Source organism: Antedon bifida, chromosome 9, assembly GCF_963402885.1.
Source record: "Antedon bifida chromosome 9, ecAntBifi1.1, whole genome shotgun sequence".
In the NCBI taxonomy this organism is placed as follows: domain Eukaryota; kingdom Metazoa; phylum Echinodermata; class Crinoidea; order Comatulida; family Antedonidae; genus Antedon; species Antedon bifida.
The window spans coordinates 2532567-2559233 of NC_136234.1; the positions used below are offsets into that span (position 1 = coordinate 2532567).

At 30.6% G+C, this 26667-nt stretch overlaps 2 long non-coding RNA genes across 2 annotated transcripts in view; one reads left to right on the forward strand and one right to left on the reverse strand.

The window, feature by feature from the left end:
- Window positions 1-23283, reverse strand: LOC144851801 (uncharacterized). Its single transcript, XR_013614224.1, has 2 exons — window positions 23156-23283; window positions 1-494 (listed from the first exon to the last, which is right to left on the reverse strand). It is a non-coding gene; the product is annotated as an uncharacterized LOC144851801 (long non-coding RNA).
- The window catches only part of LOC144851802 (uncharacterized), a 34955-nt gene extending 10010 nt beyond the window's left edge, over window positions 1-24945 (forward strand). The window contains exon 3 of the long non-coding RNA XR_013614225.1: window positions 23233-24945. This is a non-coding gene — a long non-coding RNA (uncharacterized LOC144851802). The remainder of the gene's footprint in view (window positions 1-23232) is intronic.
- The last annotated feature ends 1722 nt before the right edge of the window (window positions 24946-26667 follow it).

Below are 26667 nucleotides of genomic sequence, written 5' to 3' on the forward strand. Positions count from 1 at the left end.
TAAATCGTTTACAACGATTTTAAATGAAGAATTAAAAAGAACTCTTAGGCCTAATGTAGCCTGAGTATTTACCATATCATGTGACATTACAATATTAGATCATTCTTAAGAAGTTATGAATCTTACACCATATGTGTTTAAATTTAGACAAAAGGCTTCATTAATAAATCATTTTGATTGGCAGATGGACAGAGTTCAATCAGATTCAATGCATGATGCCACCATTAAGTTCACAGATTTGTCAACTGATTAAAGTTATTTCATAAATAACATTAAAGCCTTCGTTCACAACTGCCGAAAGAAAACTTAATCTGCAAAACATCTTCTGTTAAGTTTATAATGATAAACGATATTTTTACGGATTATCACAACTCAAAGCTAAGAATGTCAGCAGCAGGACTGCGTCATGCTGTCTTGAATGCAGGCGTTCAGCGGATGCATATTTAACCAGTTGACGCGTTTAACAAATGCTCCCCAACGAATTATGCTCTTTCCTGTAAAAAACAAAACATCAGATTAACTTAAATTAACTCAACCATAATAAAGCTACATTTAAAAAAAATTCAATATGTCATATTAATAAATCGTATGAACCGCAAGTGTTAATTTAAGTCCGTACTTTACCACGATGGTGTAGAGCAACGATGCTTAAGTAATGCGCTTATTTACATTGGGAATTGTGTAAAACAGATATTTAATAACAATATGAAACAATATTGATCATCCTAAAATTGGATTGACATTGTTCTTTGACAACCCATAGTAGACTAAGTTTCAACAATGATAGTTGAGTGCTTTAGAGAAACTATACTAAAATGTGTACTTTGAATTCGCCTTAAATGAAATAAGACAAATTGATTAAATGTATCAATAATGTAGCGGGATTTCAGCGTAAGCTAAAAATACATTTTACTCAATGAGGTTGATCAATAAAAAAAAGAAGGCTCGTCATATAATCTGCAACTATCATATCATGACGTCATCGTATTTTAAATCGTTTATGGACACCTCGTCAATCGGAGATTCACCACTAAACGATATATAAGACGCATTTAATTTACAAAGGAACCATTAATGATTGGTCATTTCGTAAAGATGGCAATCCCACTGGGTTTATACAGAGGTCCTCAGTTCAACAATAAAATACGTCTTACAAATATAAGTCACCCGGGTGTTATTACTATGATCCGTGCGATTATCTTTTGTCGTAAGTGGTCTACAAGCGCCATATTTGGCGTAAATATACGTAATAGTCGGTTCGCAGACAGGTGCACTCAAACGCCATTCACCACAAAAATGTACAACACAAACTTGACACGCGCGTACAAACTATTAATTACATTGTTGTACGCGCTAATATGAATTATATAAATGTAGACCACACGGTGAAGTAATTATGCGCGCGTACAAACGATAGATGATTTTGTACGCGCTAAAGAATTGGAAACAACGTCTTTAATTCTGCTTCTCAAAACTTGAAATATTACACGATGATCATTTAGATTAAGTGGACCGTTACTTTTCACAAGTGTCAATAATAAAAAGTTAATCTGACACATTTATTATTTGAAATAAAAACCAAAATATTGCTTCGAGTAAATCTTTATAGTGACTAAGCTTGATGTCTTTTAAACTATCTTGCAATTGAGCAACTAATATTTGTGCAACAAATATCTTTATGGTTTGTATTTCAATAAAAACGTGGCTAGAAACCTTTTAAAATGGTTAAAATTGAAAATCTATATTGTAGTGTTCGCGTGTGCTGTTAACTTGGTTGAGATGCGATATGCGAGGCGACTGTAATTATTACGTTTGATATATGTATTTTAATAGAAACTGAATGAGAATGACTGATCGAAGCTTAACTACTGCTGATGAACTAATGTCCATGTGTCAGATTTACTTATTGGTCAACTTTTTGATACACAATTCTTCAGAGCAATGCTATTAATTAGTTTGAAAGTTACAATGCAAAAGATAGAAGTTAAGTTGAGCACTCCGTTCTACAATGTTTAGGCCCTGGGCCTCCAGCTTCAAATTCGGCAGGATCCGCTATACATTTTTGGAAGAAACTTGTTTGTTGATATTTCTTCTCCATGTTTAAACAGACTATGGTAATTTATTGTGGATTCATTCTTTAATTCGTAAAATACGAATTCGCATTTTTGATGTTCTTACTTCTCGTAAACTCTCTTTCGTTATTATTATATTAAAACTAATTTAATAAATTGTTAAGTTAAATGACAAAAAGAGAGATCGACGTTTCGGTACCATCATAGAACCATTTTCAAGATCAAGTGAATACAAAACAATAATAATTATGTGCACTAAGCACCAAAGTTGGTGACAGGAAATGCTAATTGAGGGCTAATTAGGTAATTAGCTCCTCCTACTGAGTTAGATAAACAATTTAGCTTTGATGGAATCCGATTGTTTATTGAGTGTAGGTTTTATCTCTTTGATCCACAACATCTCCTTAATTAGGCAATCAAACTTATTGTTACATTTAGATAAGACTCTAAAGTATTCCGAGATATCACCAGTTATGCCATGTTGTTTTAGGTGATCGCCTATAATACTTTTGTTATGTTCATTAATGCGTTTGTAAAGGTGTCGGCAAGTGTAACCGACATAGTTTGTATCACACAACCACATTGAAATTTGTACACAACGCATTGTGAATTAATGATTCTGGGTTTCATTTCTTTAGGTTTTAAGGTGTCACCTATCTTACGACTAGTAAATACTGGTAAAATATCATTTTCAATCTTCGCACTAAGTTGTTTAGTAACCGTGTTACAACAAGTTTGATCCTTGTACGGTAGTACAATCCTAATAGGCTGGGGAGATTCATCAGTTAGCATATCTTCATTAGTATTACTAGGAGTCACACAAGTATTAATGGATTGGTTTCAAAAGTTGAATTATCCTTTAGATCTTATTAGTAATATTGTTAAGGCTTTCAACCAATCCATTAATACTTGTGTGACTCCTAGTAATACTAATGAAGATATGCTAACTGATGAATCTCCCCAGCCTATTAGGATTGTACTACCGTACAAGGATCAAACTTGTTGTAACACGGTTACTAAACAACTTAAACAACTTAGTGCGAAGATTGAAAATGATATTTTACCAGTATTTACTAGTCGTAAGATAGGTGACACCTTAAAACCTAAAGAAATGAAACCCAGAATCATTAATTCACAATGCGTTGTGTACAAATTTCAATGTGGTTTGTGTGATACAAACTATGTCGGTTACACTTGCCGACACCTTTACAAACGCATTAATGAACATAACAAAAGTATTATAGGCGATCACCTAAAACAACATGGCATAACTGGTGATATCTCGGAATACTTTAGAGTCTTATCTAAATGTAACAATAAGTTTGATTGCCTAATTAAGGAGATGTTGTGGATCAAAGAGATAAAACCTACACTCAATAAACAATCGGATTCCATCAAAGCTAAATTGTTTATCTAACTCAGTAGGAGGAGCTAATTACCTAATTAGCCCTCAATTAGCATTTCCTGTCACCAACTTTGGTGCTTAGTGCACATAATTATTATTGTTTTGTATTCACTTGATCTTGAAAATGGTTCTATGATGGTACCGAAACGTCGATCTCTCTTTTTGTCATTAAATTTTATATTGAAATTATATAGTAAACGTCTTTTAATTTGTTAAGTTAAATCTTTTAAAAAAACAAGTAATAGTAACTTCCATTTCATAAAATATACATTTTTCTTTCTAGTATTTCACCTAAACATCAAACCATTTATAACATAAATGTACATTGTTGTAGCCTAATATCAAGATACTGAAAAACTAATAATAATAGTGATATCAAAATAATAAGATTTTTTATTTTCTTAAATATGCAACTCCCAATGGGTACTATGTTGACTAGCTCATACGTTGCTCGTCCTAAAAATAAACTGAAACCCCTTGAGAAGGAATTAACATTCGTTCTAAGGCGAATGGATACTGATCCAACATAACAACGTATAGAAGTCGTTTAAAACCACTTTAGTAGAAAGAACCAGCCTACTAATCACTTCTCACTCATTCTTCTGCTACCACCACCATGTGCAGGCCTAATAACAGCTTACATCGGCTTTATATGGTGAATTCTTTTGTTTCTGCAATTTGAAGTATCGCATAGCCAAAAGGAAATGTGTCGAATGGGTGATTTAGTTTGTGTGTGTTGATTGGTTTGGGACGTAATACAATTCAAAACGTGTGCAATGATTTACACTGTATAATAAAAATAATAACTTGACCCAAAGAAATTTGAGTGATTTGACCAGTCGCCAAATATATCAATTTCTGACGACCCATAGGGCCAGACGGTCGTTATATTCCACGTTCAACGACCTTTGAGAGTCATCGGCCGACTTTCCTCCTAGTAGAAGATTAAACACCCTGTTGGTAGACGTACCCGTTCGGGTTCATGTTTGCATCACGCCCTCTAAAGACCAGATATAGATTTCTACACGAAGTGTACAGTTATTTCTAATTTACAATTAAAAAAGAGATTTATTTGAAATGTTATTCAATGTTTAAACACATCTATAAAACAGTCACGTGTCCACTTTGGTCTAGATTTACTAATTTAGTCATAGTCAAGTGTTTCGACTTATTATCTTTATTCTTTATTGTTTTGGAATTAATAGGCCTAAATGTTTAAAAGTTTAATAGTTTTTAAATTATAGTTAAATCTAAAAAACTTCCATTTTTCAGAAACACACAATTTTTAATACTTCACCAAAACACCAAACAATTTCTTTTCATTGTAATTTATTTCACCAGAAATTGATTCTTAAAATCTTTGCAGCATCGAACAAGTTTTCCAGGAAATTGGCAAAGTACTAATTTATCTTTCTAATTTGTGGTTTTGTTCATTTTCTTCTGTTCTCATAACTTCTGTCGGTGTCTATAAAAGCATACAACCGCCACAAATTCAGTCTTGTTAACTTTGTAACCGTAACTGGTATTAAATTAATGCATTTGACACCGGAGATTCAGAGGTGACGGCCATGGTTAGCTAGTGAATAATTAAGAAGTCTTTTATAAAATGTGAACCGCGGTTGACTAGGACAACACAGTCTATGTTGTAGAAAAGTATGATATACTAGAAATACATATTTGAGCAAAACTCACATTTGATGAAACGTTTATAAATACAGCCAATATAATACAATTTTATTTTTAGGAATAAAACTTTAATTTATTATAGTTACGTGTGATGTTAATATCTATATAAATACTTTATTTGTCACTATCATAACATAACATAAACAATAAAACTTCATTAACAAAGGTGACAAAAAAAGCAAAATAAATCAGCCTTCGCTATAATGACCTAAATCATGTAGGATAGGCATATATTATATAAACTTTAATAATAATTATTGTCAAAGCCAATTTCGAATCCCTTCATATCTAATATAAGGGTGGGGTAAATAATAATTGATGTTGATTAGAGTCTGACAGGGAAACAAGGAGAGTTGACGAGTGTCTATATGACACAGACTCATCAACTCAAATCCAGTGCATCAAACAATAATACACGATCGGTTGACCATGTTGTGTCTTTACTAATATATATCTAGCTTGTATGGTAACAGCTTGAATATGTAGTACATGACACAACCTTGCTATTCCTATTCATATTTGTCATCATCCTCAAATAGAGCAACATTTATATTACAGTCAAAAATAGCACCAATTTTACACCCTGTGAGTAATAGAGGAAAATAATATAAACCGAAAAAACAACAATTTGTACCGTATAAATTACTTTTAAACTATAAACTATATAGTGTAGTAGGCCTATAGTGCTAACATTTAATATAATTGAATTACATACTAGTATTTTATGTAACGCCAGTTAATTCTAAGGAAAATAGTTTTACAATATGGACAGTTTTTATATACAATCATGTCAAAAAACACGTTTGTACTTGTGTTTACTCACCATTCCAGTAGGGGCCTACATGTTCTATTTTGGTTATTTAATTGCTGTAGTTAGTTAATGTAAACTAGCGTTTAAATGTTACTTTTCATTTCCTTGATATAAATTAATTGCAGACTTTAGCTATTATGAGGCGATTTAAACTAGAAAAGATTTACATTAGTTTAAATTGTTAACGATTTCGCATCAACAGAAAATGGAAATATGTTCTAGAGTCGCTTGAATATCATCTGCTAAACACACGTTCTTTACTTAGCGTAAACCGGTTACAAGTTTCATCAAGGCCTCTTTTGAACTATTGCTGAATTCAACATGAACATTTTCAACAAATCAAGACTAATTAAGACATGTGGACAGGTGAAATGACTTGAACTGCACTCAATTAACAGAATCCATCAATAAAATCGTTTTAAAAAGTTTTACAAACATTGCGTGCGTGTGGTTTGATCTTTCAAAACCGGCAATATTTGTTGTATTTATCCGTTTTAATGCATGTATAATGTGCAGATGAGTGAATGTTACGGTTAAGATGACACCTTGGGTAAGATATCCCATTTATTTCCACACTAATTCCTGTCTATTAGACTTAAAATAAACAATTCACAACCCACTTTTGACGAAATTTATCCAAAGTTTGATTTTTGAGTTGACGTCATTTGAAAGCGACCTGATTTTACACAAGATTCTAACCACTTCTTGCTAGTCGTAATTGTAAGTTTCATAACATATGGTACATTAATTGAATAGATTAATTTCAATGATTGGCAGTAGACCTTAAGTTTTAAAGTAAACTATCTCTCTACTTTATTTAACGTTGGTGTGGGTTTACAGTTCTGTTTGCCTTGTACGGTGTTATGAACATGTACGTGTAAATTTGCCAAATGTTTCCATTCACTGATTTTATAAGTAGGTCTAGGCCTATAGCCTTTTATTTCATTTGTTTTAGGCCTATTTGACTAAATCGACAAATTGTAGCTTGTTTTGAATTTATTCATACTTTATGAATGAAGTTCCTTTTTAAGTTCCTCGTACTGTTACCGTATAGTTTAACTCATTTCTGGCCTAAAACTGAATATAGGCCCTATAATAGCAGTGTGGATGAACATAGAATCGTTTGTTCTTCAAAGAATCATAATTCGCAAATGACTTTCACTCGACTGAATCTTTTTAAAGTTAGGTGAAATATGAGTGCCGTACGCAGAGATGTTTGAATAACATGTATGGTTAGCCAATGTCATGAACAAAAACTATTTGCAGGAAAGCCTAGTGCTTACTATAGTATCTAAAGTTTGGATATGTTTTTATTGGAACTTTATATGGCTAGTTTTGATTGATGTAGCCGGTTTCAAAGGCGGCATAAATACACATTTCTCTATCTATACATCTACATACCTACTGCAGTAAAAATATTGAAACGTTTATTTACTAAAGTCAAAAGTAAAGCAGGGTTTATATTGTTATCCAGATAAAGTGTGAGTAAAAATATAAAAAGTTGTGAGACCAAACAGTATATAGTTCTATAACTATAATACTATAAGAGAAACTCTCAAAATCTTTTTTGAATACATATTTTTTTTGTTTAAAATACTAAATATATTTTGTGATATGACCAACATCCATGGTTAAAAAAACCCATTCGACCACGTATTCAGTATTTCAAAATGGCTGTCATATTAAATCGGAAATCGTCATTGAACACATTGTCAGAATCCCTGATCCATGCCAAAAAAGTTCGCAAACCTACTAATTTTGTCCTTTAAAAGTATGGAACTACTTTTCTTTTCTATTGGTCAAAGTGATTGACGGCCATTCAGTAGTTTATTTGAAATTTTAAGGTTTCGACAATTTGATGTCCATCCTCTCGGGATGTCGTTACATATTAGTGGCAAAAGGCCCTGGATACGGTAACCGACCGACGATTTTATACGAGTTTGAACTTCATGGATGGGCCTAGTTTAGTTTGTCCTCTCCTCCTACTTACCGATGAAATGGATGCGATGAAATGTAGTAGTGTATGATGAACGGTAGAATAGATTTATGTAACTTATTTCTATTTCATTGTTCACTTTTCATTTCATCCAAAAGTAACGAAATATGTTTCCCTCTGTCAGAAGAGAAAGAGAGACTGAGAGGGATCATCAGAGAGACGAAACTAACTCAGTTCAATTTAATGGATTTTTTTGTATGGATCGTGTGTTTTGTATTTTCTTTCATGGTGTGAATAAAACAATGTGTTGTAATATAGTATACTGCTATTAGAAAGTTAAAACTATCATTACATAAGAGTAGCATGGGCTATAATACATTTGTATCTGATTTGACAGATCACAAAATTGTAGTTTCAATGCTATAAGACAATAACATAATTCATAGTGAAATAATAACCGTTATATTGGTATCATTGGACATTTGTTTTGTATTCACCATAGTCCTATAGGTCTAAAACAGTTAAAATTGAACAAATTCTGTCGTAATTTTATACACCATAGGCCTATAGTAGTGCACCAATTTCCCATAAACATGTTCCTTTAAAAATAAATGAATTATAATGATAGGTGATTTTAATTACCTATTACTACATTGAAACTATGAAATTGTTTTCAAATTTAATATTAATTAAAATTCGTCAGATACATGTATGATAAAATCGATTATACCACTGTTATTGTTTTAATAATCGATATAGGCGGTGATATTCTACTAACATCAACGTGCTAATCGAAATTTAGGTTACATAAATTAAAACCAGTGTTTTACGACTAAAAAAACCATACATAACTAGAATTATGATGGAATACAGCATGCTTATAATACCGAGCCGTAGACATTTTAACCAGGTTTATACTATAAACGAATTTATAATGTTTATACACAAAATGTTATCAATTTTGTTTCATTATCCTTCATTTATTTATTACAATAATTTTAAAACTAATTTGAATGATTTTCTATTTTGTTAAAACGAGTTAAAAAATATGTTTTTTATTGACTGTTACATTACAAGAGTTACTTAGCAGTATTAACTATAGCGATATCTGTACATTCACAGAATACACATAATTTCTTTTGTAAGACTTGATAAATTTGGTATAAAAGTCTATAATAAAAAGATAATTTAAACGAATATTTGTGTTTTAAAAATAATTACCGGTATGTTGTAAATAATATCTCGTTGCTTTAAGCTGGAATGATATGGTAAAAAACATGATGTCTATATGAATTCTAATTTGTCAATTATCTCGCTAATTAGGCCCAATATAGGTCGTCGTTGTCTTAAGTCTCTTCTTCTCCTATTAACCGCTGGCGCAATTGCAGACAATACTATCTAACGAAATGTTATGTTTTAATTTTGTATATGAAATTGAATCTTTTAAAACCATCATTTTTATTGTAGATAAATAATTTATTAAATAGAAAGCGACAATCGTTTTTGATGAGTAAAAGAAGTTCGTTATGAGCACGTATCCGCCATTATGAGTATTCACGCTATATGCAAATACGGCAATATTCAAAAGACGTGACAAACCATGAACGTAAACAATTTCGAAGATTTATCCTAAAATCTTGAACTTGAACTTATTAAAACAACAGTTAAGATATAATTATCAGATGAGGTATTGACGTGTCTAAACGGTAAATGAAGAGAATTACTTAAACATTAATTTTTGTTATTTTGACTATTGGGTGATTTAAGAAGGCTGAAGAATATGAATACTCACTCTAAAGGATTAAACGAATTTTCACTGATCAACGTTAATTCTGCAAACAAGAGTGAATTCTTAAGATCATGTAATAGTATCCATTATATAAACAATACCAACAATGAAAGTAAAGTACCGTTAAATTAAAGAAATAGAAGCATAGGCACGACCGCGTTGTGCATACCAATTTCTGCCGGCCGGCATACTTAATGCTAGCCTACGATGTGCCAATCAAAGGAACTAAGTAGGCCTACTACTAAAGCCGTGTAGTAGTCGGGCAAAATGTCCTATATTGTATGTTTTTTCGAATTCTTTTTTCTATTGATTATCATTGATACTTACGATATGGTATAAAAATAATGAAAAAAAACAAACAAACGAAATACATTATTCTTTTAAGAACGAACTCTAAAATTGTTTAAGATAATAAAACTATTCACTGACTCTGATTTCTATTAACTCCTATATGCGGATAACCGCTTCGACTATTCTATGTATTTCCATCCAGAAATATCTTTGGTTGTAACTTAGAAAAACAATAAATCTTTTGTGGACAACTGTACAAAAATGAATTGATTTCGAATTGAAGGACAGTGACGGGTTTATGAGCAATGTCTTACGAAAGATCTGCGGAGAATCAAAAGTAATCTTTCTGTACGCTATCTTACGCTTTCTGGTTGCGTATAAAGTTGTTTACAAAATCACTCGCATGAAAATCATCCTTTTGAGATATTTTTAATATTTGATGATGAACGTTAGGATAACTATTATTAGGCCTATATATATTCCAAATTTTACACATAATTTCACAAGATGGACGAAACCGCAAAAATAAACCGATTTAACATTTTTTAGTAAATAGCAACGTTGATAAGATTTGAAATTATTATATTGTTAATAAATGTGAACGTATTATTATAGATATAGGCCTAATTTTATACACAATTTTACAAGATGGATGAAACCGCAAAAATACATCGATCTAACATTTAATAAATAGCTCAGTTGATAAGATTTAAAATTATTTTAAAAAAAATTGTTAGTTATTTGTAGTAGGCCTACAACAAAAAGTATATTAACATACATTATTATGAGACAAACGAATTACGGTAAACAACCTTAAATTTAATCCCCTAATTAATTAAATTCAACATTTAAAACTAAGCTCGTATGTCAACAAAGTAAGAACAATATTTTGTTAATTGCACGTTAATGTTGTACAACGAAAATACATAATATTGAAAAAGAGATCTTTGACTTTATCGATATAAAATGATTAAGACTACAAAGACAATAAAATAATATCGTTAAAATAAAACCACATATTTAATATGCAAATTATAAATATTTGACTCATTAATTGTCGTGTAAGTGAACTAAATTCCTGACTAGCACACACATCTTTAGGCCATTACCGAATGTCTTTATAAGAGTTAGTAAACATTATCGTTAGGCTGCAAATGTGTCTTAGCTAGGCCAGTAAAAATTCGTTGAATATCTTTGAGAGCTATTGCAACTTGTAGAAAATACAGGAATGGTTATAGTTTAATAGTTTTATTTATACAGTGGTAAGTAGACATTTGGATTATGTATCAATAGGAAAGAAAGGGCGTGGAGAAAGCATTGTTGTCGTTACTATAACACTTTAAATTATTTCCGTAAGATTAATACTTTATAGAAAACCCAAGGCTTTTTACATGCTGTAGCCCCTATAGCTGGATTACACTTGCAAGCCAGTTGTTCCCAGAAAATGCTTTTAATATTTCGATACAAGCAATGCGAAATAAAATAATACAACTTCGTTGATATTAAAAGCAGATAGACATGAGATAAAAATAAAAAATATCTAGGCATAAAGTTCTGTAAAAATAATCATAGTTACAATTTATGTGCCGTTAACTTTAATTTGATTTCCAATTTTATCAACCACAGATGTATGTCAACGAAGTTTATATAATAAATTGTGTTATATCGCTGTTCAAAGCGCTTCACAATAGGATTAAAATCAACAATTGATAACATATTCATATAAGAATATAAATCTCAGTTAAAATTGTAAAAAAAAAAACATTTGGTAGGTTTTAAACTTATTCGTTTGCAATTATCGTCTTATTTAAGGCATTCTGTAGTCATTGACTTGCTGTTAACACGTATAAATCCCTTTTTACTTTTTTTTGTATTTTTATACCTTTTTAAACGTATCTTACTTATTTTTCTATTTTATATGACTGCCTACTTCAGTATTGTATCTCACGCTTTTTTGCTTTGTATTGTTTATTGCATTTGATACCATCTTAACTCCATTGTGTATTGCTTGTTATATTATTCAAAGACAAATTACTGAAAAAATGACAATGCTGTGGGTATCAGTGGCTGGATCTCAATAGAGATACAAAATAAAAAATAAGCAAAAAGCTAAATCAAAACAATAAAGTAAAACAGCCAGAAAAATTAGCAGAGCTTTCGGGCAAAACTAGCCCTTCATCGGTGCTTGTTATATTATTTATATATTATTTCACCACATAAAATGAATGACTGAAGATGAGGACTCATTGAATATATATAATATAATACACTTGCACTGATGAAGGGCTAGTGTTGCCCGAAAGCTCTGCTAACTTTTCTGGCTGTTTTACTTTATCGTTTTGATTTAGCTTTTCGCTTTTTTTTTGTATCTCCATTGAGATCCAGCCACTGATACCCACAGCATTGAAATTTTTTCAGTAATTTGCCTTTGGATTAATATAATAATTGTGTATAGAATAAACAAATATAGACCTATATTCAAATTGATTGAAATATTGAAGCTAAATTACTAGTCTGCATTTTGAACAAAGAAGGAAACAAAAGCATATTGATTTGAACTATTATTAAAGCAAATGACCAAAATAGAAACAAATCTACCATATATATTGATTGCTTCAACTTCTGAAATTCGTTAAGCGAAAGATTATTTTCACTGGAGAAATATCTGAAAGATTTTAGAATGTGTGACAATTTAATTATTCGTTGTTATCATCTTTAGCCTAGACCTAATTTTGATCCAACCTCACAGAGGGTGCATGGAGATAAATGGGGCAACATGTGTTGGTGACATCAATTCTCTACACATTTGAATAATAAGTGACAGAAATTTTATTTTAAAGCGCGTTTCAATACCGTATATGGTGAATTATCTCTATTTTTATTAAATTCGTTTTTGACTTCTTTTTAGAATAATCATATTATTTCTAAAATCATGTTTCACTTACTGCAATGCATTTTTTTGGGTGTAAATTCTCTTAAAATTTAGCAATTAATCTGAATAGGGCCTATGTGAATATCTATCGTGCGAAGTGTTATTGTCCTTAAAAGGAAATATAATTGAAGATCGTTGTCTTCAAGTTGAATTTAGTCATATTTTATAAATATTTAATTTCATATAGGGACATACATTGTTCGCATCGAAAACAAAGTCAGGTCACAACATATTTTTCTTTGTAAACTTTAGTTCACCAATTATCTATATAAACATTATTACTGTAATCCTTGTTATTATATTCAAAACCACGTGATATATTAAATTATTCATGAATTTAGAATGTAGAATTTATTGGTAACATAGGACACTACCGTGTGGTACGGCTACTGTGTGGTATCACTACCGAGTGTTATCGCTACCGTGTGGTATCGCTACCGTGTGGTATAGCTACCGTGTGGTTTAGCTACCGTGTGGTGTTGCCCGAGCAATTAGGACAGATCTACGATTGTCTTATGCCATTTAATCCATGAACAACGAAATAACGAATCAAACGTAAGGTCAGCTCAACAAAACACGCGTAGGAAAACTTATCAAATCACTTACTAACAAAGCCCTTTTAAATTCGCTTCTTACAAACCGTCTTTTATCTAAAATATTATCTGTCAAAGTATACCGTTGTTATATATAATAATAGAGTATTTAAATGCGGTTAATATATTAAATAATCAACCATTATATCATAATATTGATAATAATTGGGGAATTATTTAGTTATAATAATCGTCACGTGTACCGCGTGTCCGATAAAAACATTAAAAATTCGAATTACGTTGTTATTATGTGGTAGATAATCCATATAAGCCTAAATGTTGCCATTAAATGTTGATTATACACATAAAAAGTCGACAACAAAAGAAAAACACAATAGGCTGTGTTTGATTGAAAGATAATAAAAATCTCCAACGATTAACATTTTGCTTTGTTTACGGCTTTTTTAGTTCTTTTCAGTGAAAATTAAATGTCTAGGTACATAAATACACCAATTAAAGAACTTAATAACTAATATAATGATCGATTTATGCATTTTAGAAAAGGAAATATTATTAAAAATAATTATATTTGCTATTCAAAATTATCTTTAGAATACCGCCTTCAAATTAGAAGTTTCTTTTGAAGCTTGCGACAAACAATATAGTGTACAAATAATATGTAAGACTGTTCACTCTGAAGGATGATGTCGTCAACACTATATTATAACTTTCGCTGTTGACCATTGTTATTCCGCATTACTTGAATGTAATAGCCCCCTCTCGATTTTAATAGATATAAATGAAATGAGCGTTTTCAAAACAAATAAATCACTGTCGTTATGGAACATTATAGAACCCCACCTAACGTTTAAAAAAAACCCAATGACGTCACTAGAAGGTCACTTCGCAAAACCCACTCAATGGTTAGGGGGTACAGACAGGGCTTGTTGATATCAGAGAGGTATATGACAACAAGTATATGAAACATCTTATATATATATAACATTCCAAATAAACTAAGCAAAATACTTATTGACAGATTAATGTAAGGTCTATTTTGTTATTTCTGTTTGTGTTTGATGACACGGTACCTGGTAGCAGCCAGAAGCACGTGTATTGTCTTTAGAAAACATTTTTAGAATGCCTACATTTTTATTTTTAAAAATGAAGATGAAGAAACATATTAATTTAGCCACTTCTCGCTATAAATTAAACTATTTGAACCCTGACCTATGATGATAAGATGATATCTATACAAGGATGATAGCATTTATTTTTGTTACTGGTAATAAAAAGGCTAAAAAGACATGCATTAAACATTTACTTTAAAATACATTTAGTAAAAGTAAAATTTAATGAGACAGTCAGGAATAAATACCGTATATTTAGTGCTATCAGTTAAGTTTATTTTATTAAATAATACAATTATTGAATTTAAAATTTAGCCCGGTTCTTAAGCTCACTTTTAAGTATAATTTCGATCCAAATGATATGATATTCTGTCTGTCACATTGCCTTTGTACAATCCATACAAAGAATGGTTTTTGGTTACAATTACTGAAAGAAGAATTTGTTTACAGATTTGGGAACACAATATGGGTATACTCTAGAAACATAATTAACGAAAACAAAATTAATAAGCTCAAGTTATGAACATAATCATTTTAGAGTACCTACCTCGTCAACAGATAACGTGGGAATTAACTCAATGTGTTAACAGTGTTCACATAACCAACCTTTCTAACACCACCCAAACATTCAACTAATTTTGTTTCTACAGCGCGTCTATCTATTAAAAAGAGATTGGAATTTCTTGGCCATGGGACAGATTGACTTGGACTTAGAACATGACCTCTGCACTGGCCTTTTAACGTCGTGATTCAATTTCAACCGACCAGCAGGCATAATTGTACTGTCCAGTTATCGCACATCAGTATCCGATTAATTTATGGTCAACCACAGTTATTAATATATGCAGTATATAGTTTGCTATTGAAAATATTGTTGTATTTTTATCCTATGCAATACATTCATGAAGTTGTCTGCATTTATGTTATCTCAACATCTTTTACGGAGGAAAAATTCTTTGCTACGCACGCCTATTTTTGAGTTTTTTTCTATTAATCTCTGACTGTTTCGCCAGTTTGTGTCCACCCAACGGAAGAGTGTTCCAACAAGATGGCTGCTGACAGAAAAGCGACAAACAACAGATGTTTTTCTTCGCGATACAACACAACTGTCTACAAGGGGATGCACCGCGCCGTGGTAAATGACTGCTAGTACATGTGTAATTACATCATTCTTTCCAACTTGTTAATGTTTAAATACTGTATTTTTAACATCAGGAAATTATTTTTTTACTCGTATTTTTCTAAAACGTGTTATTAATCTATACAAATTTCAGTTAACACTAACCGGCAAATGAATGCTAGTCGGAGTTGATTTATCGCCGATAGACAACGGTACTAAAATTAATAATATGCAAGTACGTTAAACAAAACCCGGGTCAGCATCAAGTTTAATGAGACCCGTTTTGTACTCTTTAAACCATGAAATGTGATTATCTGTACAGTGTGTGTGGTTTTAATGTTGGTAAAAAATGGGTATTCGACAATACACCGTAACTGTAACGGTTGCTGATGGATTAGCATGTAAAGAGCAATAGCTTGAGCTGAGCTGACCCATCCCATTAAAAATACTGCTCAAGTGCATGTTTAAACGGCCTTCACTCATCCGGGTTTTGCGCTAGAGACTCAAGGCCAGGCCTACAACTTTGGAGAAGTATAGAGTTGATTGAATAGAAGCATAGATATTATAGGCCTATTTCACTAACTAATATATAACTATCTATTAGATGTGAAAGGTTGTTTTATTATTTTACATTTGAGGAACTATTTAAAGTGTTTAATACATCTGGAATAACAATTCTTCCATAGGTTTACGACCAATGCATAATATTCTGAATTTAAAACTTTTATTAGATATTTTAATTCTCCAATGGGTTGTTATTGTAGATGATAGGTTCCAGTGGTCTACGAATTTAACTTTATATTCCACCCAGTTGTGATTTGTTAAGGCTAGGCCAGATGGTATAATCAAATGTTTAAATCCGTCAGTATCTCTTCAACGGTACACATTTATCACCATGAAGTGAGACAATTGAACCTTTAAATGTCAAGCATATAAACATCACTCACTATTCTCCGGTGCAAAAGTATGTACACTTAATAAATTTGTATAATACTGTGTATCATGCAATATTTAATATTAATATTATAATTATTGTTATTATACCATTTACACATATAAATTCGTTGCAAAACAATATCGATATTAAACTTATAAACAATTAATCAGTATATTATTAGGCGTATAGCAACAATAATTTTATCAGGTAAATTATATTTATAGGTTTTTCAAAATTAAATTTTCTATAATGGATATTTCGATAAAGAGTTTCATATTAATTTAATGTTTTGTTTGTATATCATGTCATCCAATATTCGTCTAAACCGTCAACTCTAGTTGGCAATGTGGGTAGACCTGGGCTTAAATGTATCCATTTTATATTTGTATTTTCGATTCGATTTGAGTCAATGTTTGATAATTGCAGAATCCGCTAATATTGTAGTTAAAATGAACACATGTGTGAAGTGAATAACATTATCTGACCGCTATAAAGCCGATTCTAAATTTTCTATAGGCCTATCGTTTACTAGCCATTTGATACGCGTATACTGAAACTACGCTGCCGAGGTGATGTTAACATGCCGATGTAACTATAAATTTATAAAACATCTTTATTTTATCATACCGCTAATTTTTCATCTCTCCTTTGTTACATTCAGCAAAGATTTAATGCTTCAACTAAATCTCTACTCGGTTTAGTGATCATTTACAACATTTTATTTTACAATACTAGATAGATGACTATCAATGTAGAAGCATAGCAGAATTATAAATCATAAATTCAGTTAGAAATATTTGGTTACTGATAATAATGACACCGTTTGCTAGGCCCTATCAATGGATCATGTTAGACCGCTCAGAATTGTGCATTGCCCTGGACGGAACCGGCGATTCTCTGCTCATGGTGCTATCTGCATAGCTTAAATATTTCATTCATGCATATGCCTATTCTAAATAGGTTGTTAGTTTAAAATACCTCATTCTTCATTGTTAGATGCTTCTCAACTACAGGAATTGTATGTTGCAACTCTTTTGCAATTAATACTTTATCAAAAAATGTGCTGTAGTTTTTCAAAAATGGCCAAAAATTGTAATATTATAAATTCTAATCTAACGAATTGTTAATGCAGATATTGTCGAAATTATATTTATATAGACGTATTGTAGGCCTAACATACTTACACAATAAAGAATGTATAAAATATAGGCCTATTACCAATGATAAGAGAACAATTTGTATTTTTGTATTAAGTATACCGGCATTAGCCCTTTACATTTTGTCAAATTTCAGTAATACTTTATCTATTTATTTAATAACACTTTTCATAAAATCTGTATTTTCATAAATTCTAAAGAAATAGTTAGTTTTAAAATACTAATTTAATAATTCGTTGTGCATGAGGCATACGGATTCGATACTGTAGTTAATTTAACTATTTAAAATTTCTGTGAACTGTTTTCAAACTTGTTAATTTAATACTGACCTGGTATAATGAAGCCAGGCATTAATAATGAGAAGGGTGCGATAAAAACTGGGTCAAAGGGAGGGAACGTATTTACCGCAGATTATTATAGTTTCTTTCTGACAGGCTTACCTCTTGAACAAGTCTACAATTTATGTTTCTATTTTCCTTGCTTAATGAACTTATATATGTTTAACTCATTGTTATCCACTCAGTCGCCTTGAATCAATTAGATGGTGATTGTTCTGATCTTGCCTGCAGCTTTACCAGAACAGCTAACAATTGAGTTCTGTCATCGAAATGTAAAGTCTCTTACTCATACAAACTTCCCCCTTTTTAATAAACAGAATACATTCCACCAAATCTTTCGCAGCAGAAGTTCTGGAGCCAGACTTTTGTAATTCGATTTCGTATAGTTGACTTATTAGGCTTACACTTGAGCTTAAAGGGTGTATTACTTTCATAATCCCTTCAGGAAAACCCACTTAAAGAAAAGCTCTACTCCTTGAAATAACAAGAATATTAAATACATTGTTAATCTTTACTTTTTCAACTATTACTTCTTATTAGAGAAATCGATTAAAATGGTGTTCTTTTATAAATCGGTGTGCGGTTGTACTTTTCAAAAGAAAAGACTTTATGGGCAGAATTACAAGCTAGTTTACCTAACTTGTAGCCTAGAGGCATTTTATACGAGGCCTAGCTTATCCGTCTGATTTTACAATCGACCCTTTCTTTTCTCATGTAACTTTATATATTAATGTAGAAAGGAAAGTTTTGGTTTAGTTTGGTACAGCTGTTTCTCACACACAAAAAAAAGTTATACTAATAGTAAAGACCAATGCAGTAAAACACTTATTTTATGTATGCAGTTGTAGTTAGTTTGAATTATGAATTGTTAATTACGGTAATTGAAAAACCATGACAGAAAGAAAACTGTTGAATTTGTTCCATTTTGAATGATACTCCATTAATGAATCTAGGCCTAAGATATGTTTTAAAAACTTTTTTTACGTTTTTTAATTGATGAAATGCTTTATCGCTTAGTTTGGTTTATCAGTTGTAAACTTAAACCAGGTCATGCAAGCAAAATTGGTCGATGCAATGCAAAGCAGAATAGAAATAAATAGTCAAAGACACTAGTATTAGTAATAACTGAACATTTTAGTGCACTTACAGGCTGAAATGATTCATATTCGTAACTTATAGTCACAAAATGTGATTTTAAAGCATACTTTGTTCTGAAATTTCCACCAGTTAATTAAGGCCTATCTAAGAAGTTCCAAGAATCTAGCAACACTTAATGTTATGTCAAAGGTCATTTCAAAAGTAAAAAACTTCAGTACAACAAAATGGCCACTGAGTACCGCAGTATTCCCTCCTGTAGATTTCTAATTGAATGGATAATAATAGTTATAATTCTACAAAAAATTGATGTATTTATTTTCAAAGTTTAGTTTTACCTTGAAAGTGATACCTTCCACGCTCGAGTGCACAAATCGTGTATGTATTATCATTATCACTTTTTCATTAGTGATTCTGGGATCACGTTATCATATTATCTTATTTTTGTCATTCGTATACGAGTATTATTGGAATAACTCATTACAACAAAGATTAATATTTCATTGTAAGTGCTCTCTTAAAATGTATCAATTCGATGTGCTGAAATTCTTCACTTTTTTGCAACCGTTAACGGTATACTCGATCGAAATTAAAGGGATAATAAATTATAGTTCATTTATAAAGTTCAATTGCATAGGATTGAAATATTTTAAAGTTTGTCTATGAATAGATTTATGAAGACTTTTAGTAAAGTGAGCTGAGAAGCTGTTTGGACGTTCCTGTTTTCTCACTACTGATATTTTATTATCCCAAATATTCAATTAAAAACTGTTATCATATTTATTTATTTATTTATTTGTTTTTTCTTTGTAAATAATTAATTTACAACTTTAAAAAAAAGCATTCATACAATTGCTAAATAAACGTGAACTTGAACTGAATATTTTATAAAACGCAAACGATTGTTTAGGGTAATTGTAAATATTTAATGATAAATGAATATTTTGCATCAGTTATAATTGGCATATCACTGATTGAGTTTATTTCTGTTTAGACTAAAAGGCCAAGTTTAATTTCAATACAAACAAAATATGAACAAACATTACCAGGTTCGTACATACTCATAAGAAAAGGTTGGCGTACATAACAAACAACTATTGAAATCAGTTCTTGTACATAATCAACTTATTATTAGTCACACAGATCCTTTAAATTTTAAAACATTTGATATGCTTTTGATATTCAGTAATGCTCTTAACATTTTGATGTTGTTCAGACAGTAATTCCGCAATGCAATGAAACATATCCTAGAAAGATAACGGGTTCACCCACCGACTTTCTTCTCATTTAACAAATCTATTTTGTGCGGTGACATGAATACCTGAAATTTTTAGGTTGATACCGCAAATAGACAACATTTTGGATGCAAACAAATATGAGATATGTCATATAATATATCAACAAAGTATCATAAATAACAAAACATCATTTGGAAATAATAATAATAGGCATTCGGTTATTAATTTTTATACACAAGTATTAAGATTTAAAATAAATATATTGAACATTCAATATAAATATTTATAAACATAATTATTTCAACACTCAAAAATAAAGAGAAAGACTGAACCCACCTTTAGAATACTATTATGAGAGGTAAAATGTAACATGCGAAAACAAAGTCACAAAAAAATTCGAACTCGACCACAGTTATGTTTCTATGAGTACGCCATACCGATGTGCCACATATTATAGTTGTTTTTTGTTTTTTTCTGGATTTTATATGATTTAATCATTTATTCAAGAAATTATTTCAAATTAATACTAGAGTGTTAAATACACTATTGTACCTATTTATTTACTGTTACACTCGCGCCAATGTTTTATTAGTTCTCATTGTTGAATAATTAATATAGCAAACACAACTTGCAAGAGCTTGATCTAAAGTTAAGTCAATTCATAATAACTAACCCTATTGTATTATTTTCACCTCCTTTATATATAGATTGTCGAATACACCAAATTGTGGTTTTACTATCATTGTTAAACATGTGTCTGTCTACTACAATTTGTAAAGTTATACAACTGAATTGTCCAGCAGCAGCCTACGATGTCTGGCCTTGACGTTGGGCAAACCGTTATATCCCCTTATCCTAGCATAATCTAAAGCTTAAATAACAATATTCAACGGAAAGACTGTCGTTAGGTAATAATCGTTATACGAAAATGATATGATAGTATGCTATCAAAAAACGATTAGAACAAAATTTTGTATTCTTTTACAGTTCAATGCCTTCTTAAGCTGTGTCTACACTATCAAACTAGTTTGACAAAAAAGTGTGATGTGACCAAATATGGTAGTGATGTACCCAAATATGGTAATGATATGACATCATCATGTCCATATATGAGCACATCACATTTGTTAAAGTTTGATCGTGTAGACATTAGGATGTCACGTTATCATTCATAACGAATTATAATATATTAATTACAATCATTAGTATTTTATTTATCAAAAGCTGATGAAACAATATTATATAACAATAATATTGTAATTAGGCATTCTTAATTATTTTTGTTAATTTAATTACGCATATTGTTTTATAAGTAATCCTATAAAATGACCGAATAATGTTACCCAAAAAATGATGTTTATTCAAATCATCTGAAGTTCGTTATAACAGTATTAAGTAAGCCTTAGACACTGAACATAATTAAAGTGTGGGGTTATAATGGTTTAATGGTTGTACATTTATATTAAAATAAAATATAAAATTTATAAAATATTTTAAAAATGTTCATACATTTACTTTACTTTAATTTTTCAATTTACAAAATTGCTCTGGGAAACTAAGATGCAGTAAGTTATAATCAGAGGAGTTTTCTAATCATTAACATATAAAATGTATATATAAAATATTAATATACTCGTTTTCAGAATCAAATTGTTATTATATGTATATTTTCCACATATTTCTAAGTGTATTAGACCCGACGTAAGCCAATACTATGAATAACATAACAAGACATATTGGTATTATTCCATAATTGTTGAAGATGTAAAATGTATCCTAAATATTGACATAGTTTTTATTTTTGAGTGACGTTTATTCCATACGGTTCGTAAAGATATATAATTAATAACAATAGCAATGAAACACGTTTATGCACATACTAACTGGGCGCTGTTAACGCTGGTATAAAACTCGGTCACATAGCACTTAAAACGTATGTAATATTTACAATGGCGACAAAGATGAGTTGATTTAAATGATTCGATATTACGATCTTACACGTATATTGTCATGTGTATCAAACTACATGATTCCAGCATGGAGCTAAAAATTAGATAGCTCCATTCATGATTTCAGGATCACTTTGTAAGATGCTGATTTAATTATAGGGGTTGTGGTTTAGCCGGGGGTTTAGCTTGTGAAAGCAAGGGGTGACATTTTAGACACAAAAAAAGAGTTGACGGTACATTGTACATAATAAAACTTGAGAGCAATATTAATGAAACAAATTTAGCATTTAAACAGTATATCCAATTTTAATATATTTGAAAATGCTAGAAATAATTATCAATACCCAGATATATCTGTCTATATATTTTTATTTAGCATTTACAAAACTATTTTAATTCATACTTAATTGTTTGTTGTTATTTAGAACATCAATAATTCTATATTAAGTATTACAGTACATGTGGCCTATCATATACAAATAGACCTATACATTTATTTGTTTAAACTTTAAACTTGAGATATATACTTATATATACATACCGGTACTGTAATGTTATTATTTATTTATTATTTTTTAAATACTGTACACACAATACTTAATAATAGGCCCACCTTATAAAATATCGCTTACCCTTTGAAGTGGTGTATATTTCAATATTTAATTTCCTAATCTATCGATTAAATAATTCCTTATCAATTTTAAGATTTTATATAATTTCAAAAATAAATACTCACCATATTTTTGATCCCTTTTCTTCAAGATCTATACACCGACTAAATCAGTATTAAATCGCTTATTTTACGTTTCTCAGACTGTTCGACGACAAACAGAATACTCCAGTTATAGACTTCATTGGGTTTAAAATCTGGACAATAGTTTGCTGTCCGGAGAGTTGTGATTTTCAGCAAGTCTTCACAAAAGAGGTAGCAATATGATACCACTACACACTCCCCCTAAAGGTTTGTTGTTATTGGGTCGAGTTTGATGAATTCTGTCAATGTGGATGCTAATGAAGTCTGCTAGTCGCTATTAGATATTATGAAGCAACATATACTAATCGTAGAAACAGCATGCGTTTTCGTATGTCTAATTCCTAACCGAATTTTAGGCCTAGAATGTGATGTAAACAATAGTTAAAACTAGTCCACTAACAATGCAATGTGCTGCAGTGAGGACGTCTGAACCAAGAAACTACCGAGAACCGCTCATGGCACTTATAAACACGTATTTCGATTTTAAACATAGTGTCAACATTGCAATGTGAACGTATTTAGGTTGATGTTTGTTTAATTTGTTCTAATTTTCCAGATGTTTTGGTATGCCGATACCTGGTACTTATCCTTCTTTAAATAACCTATATTCTAGATAGCATGATTAAGCACGTACTTAGCATTTGAGATGTTGTTGTTTCGTTTAATCCTGCATGGATCATCTGGTTCATCAACAAGTTTTGAAAATTAACATGTGTGCTCAATTAATATATATCTGAAAATGCTAGAAATTATCAATATCTATATCTATAGATCTGTCATAATGTGTGTGTTATTTTGCTAATTCTTTAGCAGGTAACCGGTTACAGATCTTGGGATATATGTTTGTTTTAGGTCAAGAAAAAACAGTATATCCAATTTTAATATATCTCAAAATGCTAGAAATAATTATCAATACCCAGATATATCTGTCTATATATTTTAACATTAATTTAATCAGGAAATCGGTTACAGGTTCCAGCACTTTCTTGCATGATATCTTGAGATTAGTTTGTTTTATGTCAAGAAAAAATATTTGTATATCCAAACTTTAGACGTGAATCCATGCTATCGGGAATAAAAGGAAAATAAAAATGTACAAACCAAATTTCCAAGTTAGTGACCTAAAGACACTCCTTTTTAAAACCTTATTATTTTAATCAACCAACAAATAAAAAGTTTATTTTTACTAATGAAAAACAAAAAGAAAAAAGTAATCAATAACCTGGTAAGATTTGCCTTTTTCGCATATAAAAACAGAACTAATTATTTTGCTACTACTACTTCTTAAATTGTATAATATGTACTATTTTCTATTATTGTACTTGGGCCAGTGGCCTACATACTATTGAATAAATGAATGAATCAATATTGAAATCGTTTTCAACCACGTACTGGTGAATTTTACTTATTAATTAATTAAGATTACACGTCATTTAAGTTTATACACTACACTGTTTAAAGAAAAGAAAAAGCATTTTCTAATATTTACAATAATTACTGTTTATTCTGGTTTAACAGTATATAAAATATAATATGGTGAAGCTTTGCCGTGGTACAACATGTCATGAACCAAACGTGATATTACCTTGATAAAAACCAGGGTCATAAAATTACTTAAATTTCAAATATTGTAAGTATTCCTTGTAGTATTTCCCTTTGAAAACAATCTATTTCCGTCCGTTTCACTACAGAATGACATGCACCTAACAAGGAATTAGAGGAGGTAATTCGATGGATAAATGGGCTCACAACATCGTCCTAGTGGTTTTACTTGACCTCAGGGCTATACAAGTTCAAACAGTCCATCTATTCGTAATTGTCGTGTTGTCCTCGGAATGGACTCTCGCTGATTGTATGATGTTGTACTGTTTTATGTATTGCAACTAAAGGGTTATATTTGTTGTGTAAAACACACTAGAACTGTGAAATTATTTCCAACTGTTTTTAATAAATGTCAATTAAGTACAGACTGAGTTAGATGTATCTGTGTCTGTATCATTGTTTTTAGCGTCATAATTTATCATAATGGCAATGAATAACATTCGTTAGTTTCCTTATACACTAAATGCAAGTTTCACGCGTACCATCGATATAAGTTCGTGACGTCATAATTTACAAACCTCTCTGTACTGTACTATTCTCTTATTTTCGACTTTTACTATCAAAAATTTTAAAAGAATTACATAAAAGCCCAACAAAATAGCATAAACATATCAATCCAAAAACAACAATTCGTAAACATAAAATGGTTAGATGATATGTTTTGAAAGCTATCTTCGTTGCTTTATAGTCATTGTTACATATCGGCAATATAGTTGATTATTGAGGATAGGCATACATTTTTGTTATTTATCAAAAGAGTAATAAAAAGGGTAATAAAAGCAATGAAAATACAATTATTAAAGTGATTAAAAGCAAAATTTGCGGTGAATATTATTTTTATTTTGTTTATTTTCAAGCATCTTGATTTTATTTCCATTTCTTTTCTTACTCCATAACCTTTCAAAATATGTTACTCAAATGATTCTGATGAAAACTTAACATACATGGAAGGGACAATTGTCCAAATAAGGAGGAAAATTGACCAAATAAGGAGGACAATTGACCAAGTAAGGAGGACAATTGACCAAATAAGGAGGACAGTTGACCAAATAAGGTTAAATTGAATACGGTAACGATCAGTAAAATAATTTCTTCTAAATGAATATAAAAATGTATTCTTTCACATTAAGTAAATACATACAATAATTAAATTAATTATTATATTTTTTTAGGTATTTATTGTACTATAATATCGCTAAAATTAAATAGCGTAATTAACGCTTATTATTAATGGGTCTTCAATACAATTTACAATTGTAAAGTATTATAATAATATACAATATAAATCAGGGAAGAATGATTCACTATTCCCTGGTATACAGATGCATATTTTTGTTGACAAGTAGTATTGATATGGTATATTGACATTGTAAGCAAAAATAAATAATATTTTTTAGTTATATATTGTACTGTAAATTAATTTAATATCTTTAAGATCAATAATAGTACACTAACATTTAATCGAAATATGAGGAGGAGCAATGCGAGATATTATTGATGATTAGAGGACAGTGATGTTGAGTTGTGAGAGAATGACATACTTTACCTGAAGATGAGAGGTGATGCGTTAAGAGGCCGACGCGTCAACATCCCGGCCTCCAAAGAGTGCGCTCACACCAATAATGTACGCGCTGTTAATGTGGTCTAGTTTCGCAGCAGGTAACAGCCTATCGAATTACGGATCACAAATGTTTAGCAAGACAGCCGTCATGAGTTTTTAGAATTGACCTGGTATGGATGATCTACTTCTCACCATAGCAACAATATCAGTCAAATTGAGTCAACTATCGAATAAAATTGGTCACTTTTGAGAACAGATACGAAATATTTTCGAAATTGGCCCATATTTAGAGTAAATCTTTACATGTTGCTCAAATTAACGGTTTGGGCAA